This window comes from Pinus tabuliformis, chromosome 3_2 (assembly GCF_031772625.1).
Source record: "Pinus tabuliformis cultivar Carrire ecotype Pingquan chromosome 3_2, CPIR1, whole genome shotgun sequence".
NCBI lineage: Eukaryota > Viridiplantae > Streptophyta > Pinopsida > Pinales > Pinaceae > Pinus > Pinus tabuliformis.
Window position 1 is genome coordinate 1,076,115,079 of NC_142302.1, and position 7,479 is coordinate 1,076,122,557.

Consider the following 7,479-nt stretch of genomic DNA (forward strand, 5'->3'; position numbering starts at 1 on the left):
TGTAAATGTCGCCCTCCCTTCTCTGGCATGTTTGTTTCCTCATTTGAGCCACCTTCCTTGGAGATAAGCTCATCCTCCCACCATTCATGGAGACTCCTTCTCCTATTTATGCCTTTACCATTGCCATGAGCAGCTAGTTTGGATTGTGTGGAATTGATAGTGCTTAGAGTGTTGTTGCTAGTGTGTGAATTTGATAGGTAGTTGGTGTGACAAGTGTGGGATTGCTAGAGAGCTCAAGGAAGGTTGTGAAGAGTTGCTTTCTTGTGTAAACTTGTGTGAGAGAGAGTTTTTGTCTTGGGAGATCTACCTCTAAGGGTGAATGCTTAAGAGACTTGCTGGCTGGACCCTCTCGAGAAGGATTCGACGTCAGAACTTTGGTTGTACTCTTCTATGTTATCGATTAATAATAGATGACTATCATTATGGTTCCACTCTCATTGTTTCATGTTTGATGTTGAGTTACATCTTTTCTGACTGATGTATAATTGCATCTACTAGATTTTACGCTTGTTTTCGTGTTGTTCTTTGAGTGTGCAGGTATCTCATCACGGAGATCGTGGGGATCGTGACCGGCCAAAGCAAAGGAACGAAGGCGACATCTCTTCGACGAACACTAGCGTTGGGATCCAAGTAGGTTCTCACCATCTACTTTTTATTCGCAATTAGGAACTTGCATGATAGCATTGTGTGATTGTTGCTAGACCCGGTCTGGGCTAGTAGGGATCGTCTCTGTCCGTAGAGAGGATTTACCTCTGTAACACCCACCATTTCTTGCAAGTACCCCAATTATTTTTTAATCGCAAGCTTGAAGGGGATAGCATATTCTTGCACTATAAGTTCATCCTTTGAACGAATTCGACCTAGTAAGTTTAACAAACCCTAGGAAGGAGAAGCTCAAGTTCGTCATAGTGACGAATCCGATGTTGTTGAATATTTTAACGAGTCCGACAAAGGTGTTACTCGGTATCTTTTTCATATTTAGAGAGTTTGAAAAAGACACGGAAAATAAAACTACACATGGTACCTTTTCGTACATTTGTGTCTCTCGAGCCCGAAAAGGTAGAAAACAATACTCGAGAGAACCGCTTTACCATTTCAATCGAGTACCTTTTTCGTAAATAGTGCATCCCAGCCCGAAAAAGGGGTAAACTTATACTGGGCACACAATGTTTCACATCCATTAACGAGTTCGAAATGACAAGGGCTTGACTATCATTTTTCTTTTAAAGGGTTGGAAAAGAGCTTGAAAGTGCACCCCCCATTTTATTCTCTTTTATGAGTCAAAAGGGAAAAATACTCGACAATCTTTTCATATGAGTTTTACGAGTCGAGAAAAGAGTTGAAACGTGACTTGGCATCATCGTCGAACATCCATCACCTATCACTGCCCAAAAAGGTAAAGTGAATTATCCAATTCTTGAGGCAAAATAGGTTAAAATATTTACAAAAGCCTAATATTTTCATGAAAAACTGAATAAAAAGGAGGAAAAGTATATATTTTTTACCATTTACCATTTTACCTTGCTATGAAATACTTTTTACTCACTTTTTCCTTAATTGTTCAGAGTAGATTATGGGAGGTTTGGGAGGTCATTCACTGAGCCGCTAGTTACAGGTAAGAGCCAAGGCCCTAAGATTCATTTTCATGCCTTTTATTCTTGTTTTTAACCATTTTTAGGTTTTTTGAGGTAGGATTTATCAAAAAAATTTCGCCCTCGGTCGGTGCGACTTTCGGGCACGGAATCACGCCGGCCGAGGGTAATTAACAAGGCCTATCGTGTCATCGACGCAACCGTTTTTAAAACAGTCATGCCGACACCGTGAATAGGGAAAAACCCTATTTCCTCATAAAACCACCGTTGAAACTTGAAATTTATGGGCCAAAAATGATTTTTGACTCAAATCTATGGCTTTTGCAGGAAAGAATCGTTGAAAATGGTAGACTAGAAAGAACGGGAACATGAGGATGTGGACACCCAGGCACTGAATGATCCAAATTTCCTAGAAGCTTTGAGGGCCTATGGGATCCTCAAATTCTTTCTCACGCCAGGGATGTGGGCCCAACCTGAGTTGCTTCGGTACCTGATTAGTCTCTAGGACATAAATCATGAAATATCTGTCATTGGAGACTAGGAGCTAGAGTTAGAAACTTTAGACATATGTTTCATCATAGGACTATCCCGAAGAGGGGAACCAGTCAACTTATATGGGCCACGACTGATTGGGGCAAGCATATCCATGTTTCTCGCCGAACATTGCCCTGAAGCCCTCAAATCCAAGAGTGGGAAGATTGATATTTCCACTGTTTAGGATCTGACACTGAGAGTGCTACTGTTGACTATCAACAGAGTGGTGGGGTCCCAGGCAGTGCATGAGACTAACAAGTCGAAGTTCCTGTATGTTATCGACTACACAGCACCAACGATCTTCAACTAGGAAAAGGCCATGAAGATCAACATAAAACGCCAGCTGACCAAGGCTAAGGCAAGGAATCTGAAGCAATTTTGCTTCAGATCCGTACTAGTGACCTTTTTCTTGGAACAGGTGCCACTATTCTAGTACCAGTTGACTGAGGTAGATCCTCCCATGCCACGCGACCCGCGGATGGCCCGCTAGAGTTGTTTGATGCCCAGGATCACTAGGGGCTAGCACATGTCATACATACCTGCATTCTTTTCATGGCTATGATGACAAAAGATCATCATGGAGGATTAGCCATATAGTCGCACCGACTTACGTGGAGACCCAGACATGTTGCTACCATATGGAGAGGATTTTGACGATGAAGGTAACAAATAAATTTTATGATTTTATGATTTTTAATTGTTTTTGGTATATATGTGTTTATAATATTTTTCTTTGTTAATGCAGACGTTGGACCAGAGCACCCTGCTGGGATGTCCCCAATAGCCAGGTGCATCGCTCGACTGATTGATGCCATTGCTCCTTATTAGGAGGGGAGTGACAACAAGGAGGAGATCACGAGGAACCTTGAGGGGTTGACTCGTGGTATCTCAGAGTATGCTCAGGTGGGAGACATTCCTTTCCAGTACTAGAGACGCACAGTGGGAGTATCAGATCGGATCCACCGATTGCTAACTCGTGTTGCACGAGCTGTGTCATGCTACCACGATCACCATGTTGATTAGTTCCTAGGTCTAGCACTACATATTTTTAGGTCTGCATGCCACGGATATATGAGGCCTGCGAATTGTCGATGTTATTTTGGACACATATATTATTTTTGGGGGTTTTAATGTATCAAATATTATCACCATATATATATAAGTTGACACATAAGGGGCCTATATAAGTTGACACATAATTAGAGAATGCATATGTCAGTGTATTCACACACCTAGGAATATGGTGATATGTAATGTAATCAAAATGTCTTTCCAGTAGATGAATACGGAGATACATTCTCAATATTTGAGGGTTTTTGATGGAGTATTGCCCGTTGAGTTGAAGGACGACAAGTTGTGAATCCAAGTTGACAACCAACTCTCGAATGTCTAGAGCAATGGTTTCTGAAAATAGTTTGATGACCGCATTGTATTCAACAATGTTGTTAGTTGTGTGACCTAAACAGATACCTTGAAGGTCAATCAACTCACCATTAAGTCCATAAATAGCCCATGCCGCGGATGATAGGTTCCGGGTACTACGACAAGCACCATCATCAAAACCTATGTGAGGAGTCGCAAACATCTGCAAAGAAAGGAAAATATAGTAAAGAGGAAGGTTGTTTGAAAACTAACACACCAAACCACACTGCACAAAAATTAATGACACACTAATGTACACAAGTAACCATGCAATATTACCTAAGCATAATACTTCTTGAGGTAAAGCCTGTTCTGGGGCTTATCCAGAGGATTTTCTTCATAATAAATAAGCTCATAGGCCCCTTTTTGCAAAACATTTTTCACAATGTAGGGCCCATTCCACATGGATTCTAACTTGCCTGCCCCAGATTATCATTAGCTTGGTCATACAGTAAGACCAAATCACCCTTAGGGAACGCGCGAGGGGAGACTGATTGATCAAAATGGGACTTGAACCATTTCTTTTGTGCTTCGATAACCAACGCAGCGAGATGACGGCCCTCATTGATTCATTCTAAATACAATAGATGTTCTTCCTAAGGTGATGTTTCAGGGAGAAGTTCAATAGCTAGCTTGAGTGAAGGAATCTCACATTCGATTGGCAATGTTGCTTCCAGACCATAGACTAGCTAGAATGGTGTGAAGCCTGTTGCGTCTTTGGTTGAGGTTCAGTAAGCCTAAAGAGTTGAAAAGAGCATGAGATGCCAATTTGACTTGTGCATCCCAATAGTACGCTAAAGCATTGTAACCAAAACCTTGTTCACAACTTCAACTTGGCCATTGGCTTGAGGGTAATATGGGGTTGAGCCATCGTGGCACAAGCCCAACGCTGATATCAGCTCAACCATCATGTAATCTTTGAAATGGGAGCCATGGTATGTGACAATGGCTTGAGGTATGCCGAACCTAGAAATAAAATGATTGAAAAGGAATTGAGCTTCCGTTTTACCGTCTGCAGAGTATGTAGGCATCGCTTCGGCCCATTTGGTGAAATAATCCATAACAATGATAATATAGCCATGCCCCTCGACTAAATGAGGGTTCTATGTCATATAAGCGATTCCCCATTTGGAAAAAGGACCAACGGTAATGACGGGGTGTAGGTGAGTGGGTGGGGCATGCATCTTATGTTGGTAAATTTGGCATTCATGGCACTTGCGAACAACAAGGATGTAGTCCTTGAAAATGGATGGCTAGAAATAACCAGCGCGAAGGATTTTTTGAGCGGTAGCATAGACAGAGATATGACCACCACATGCCCCGAAGTGGCAGTCATTGAGAACTCTTTCAGCCTCCTCGATCGTAAGGAATCGACGAAGAACTGAATCGACACTGACACGGTATAAAGTATCGCCAATAATACGGTAGGTTTGGGAGTGATGTCGAATCCTTTGAAAATCATCCTTATTCAATGCGGATTTGAACGTGGACATCTGGAGATACACGATGATATCACCGTACCATGGATCAAGGATGCTGATAAAAAAAAGAGTCTCGTTCGGGAGCTGTTCATTTGTGCTAGTAGGGAGAGACTTAGAAGGAAGGGAACAAATCAATTCGGCGAAAATGAGTGACTTCTTAGATTTGGTAGTAGTAAATACCAAATTGAATTCTTACAGGATGACAATCCATTTAGAATATTTCCCCCCCAGCAACTGACGAGTCGAGATGTAGGTCATGGGCTTGCATTCAGAAATCACTGTAGTCGTGCGTAAGAGGATGTAGTGCTGAAAACGTTGAACAGCCTAGACAGCATCCAAAGCCAACTTCTTGACATGGGCATAACGCGTTTCAGTGTCAAGGAGATTACGACTAAGGTAGTAGATAACATGTTTGTTGCCTTCGTCGTCGTCTTGGACCAAGACCATAACAATGGTGCTAGGGGTTGCGGCTAGGTAAAGGAAGTAATCTAGATAATAATCCGGGGGATGCAACAAAGGAGCATTTATGAGGAAAAAATTGAGATCATCAAAAGATTTTTGGGCAACCTCATTCCATATAAAGGGCGTTCCTTGTTTTAGCAGTCGGGTAAATCCTATAGCTAGCCCAACATAATTGGGTATAAAACGACGGAGAAAATTTTCCTTTCCTTGCAGGCTCTGGAGTTTGTGCAATGAAGATGGAGGGGGTAAATTTACAATGGCCTTGACTTTAAGTGGATCAAGGCGAATACGTCATTGGAAACGATAAAGCTGAGGAGTCGTCTAGATTCTACGCAGAAAACACATTTATGCATGTTTAACCGAATGTTGTAGTGTCTACAGCAAAGAAAAATCTATCGAATGTGGTTAGGGTGATCTTGGCACTTACGAGAATGAGCGGGAAGGTCATCCAAGTAAGGTTGGACAATGTTACAAATATCGTGAAACATGTAGGACATTTCCCCCTAAAATGTAGCCCAAACATTTTTGAGGCTGAAAAGGAGCTCTTTGTATGAGAACGTACCCCATGGACAGATAAACGTTGTCTTTTCTTGATCCACCGGTGCAATGTTAATCTAGTTGTAACCAAAAAAACCATCCATAAAGGAAAAAATCTCACTCTCGACACATTCATCAATTATCTGATCAATGAAGGGAGTAGGATAGTTATCTTTAGGACAGGCACGATTGAGATCACAATAATCAACACAAACATGGATCATGCCTTGTTTTTTGTCACTGGGACAATATTTGACACCCAATCTGTAAGAGGGATGAGATAGATGAATCCAGGTTTGAGAAGTTTTTCAACTTCACCCTTGAAAGCGACAACCTTCCTAGGGTTCACTAGGTGGAGTTGTTAGCGAACGGGCTTCGTGTGAGGATAAGTTGGTATTTTGTGCACAACAATGCTAGGATCAATGCCAGGCATTTCTTTGTAGGACCACGCAAACACATCACAGAATTCCTGAAACAGACGAGCATAGGTCTTGATCTCATTCGGAGAACAAGATACCTCGATATGGACATGTTCAACGATACTAGGCTTGATATAAATATCAATCGGCATTGTTCGAGTAATATTACCCAAATTTCCTTCCGACCATACTTCAAGAGTCATGATTGGTGGCAAAAGTGGGAGGGAAGGAATCAAAGAAGAGAACTCTTCGAAAGCGGTAGACGTGACCTCCGGTCGAGGCAAGAACGAGAAACGATGATGAGTATTGGTCCAAGGTGGTTCCTTGAGAAACATGACTTCCATGATACCTTCATCAGCAAGGAAGGTCTCAGCTAAGGGATATGGCGATTCCAAAGTGCTAAGCCACGGGGATTGAGTATACGTATCTAGAGAGGTCTTCGAAACAGAAGAACCAAAGGATGTGGAACTCGAAGCCAAAAATATTTCCACGTAATTGATTTTAGCAGGACTAAGCGACATAACCTCACCCTAGGTATCAACAAGATCTGGTGAAGGTATGGCCCAAGGATCAGATTTTACCGAGACCATGTTGACAGAGGCAACATGAGGAGGTGGGAGTGGAAAAATTCCCATTAAGGTAGAATCTTTGAAAAGACCTACCCCCACACTCTCATAGGGAGCACGAGCATGCTTGACATATGAAACATTGTCATCCGAGGAGGAAGAGGAAAAGAAAGACAGCTGGTTAACAATGACAATCTTCCCTTGATGGGGAAAACGAATCACGCGAAATAGAGAGGCTATAACATACATAGCATGGGTCCAGTTCCGGCAGAGTAGAAGATTGCAATTGAGGTTGGCATCAACAATCTCTACCTCGACTTGTACTGTCTTTCCCTCCAGAGTAATGGCAAGGTTAGGTAACACATCGAAGGGTCATGAATCGTGCCCATCGAAAGCTTCCAAAGTGTTTGGGGATTGGTTCAAAGCAGGAGAACCAATAGCCTTCTAGCATGCGATTGACATGATG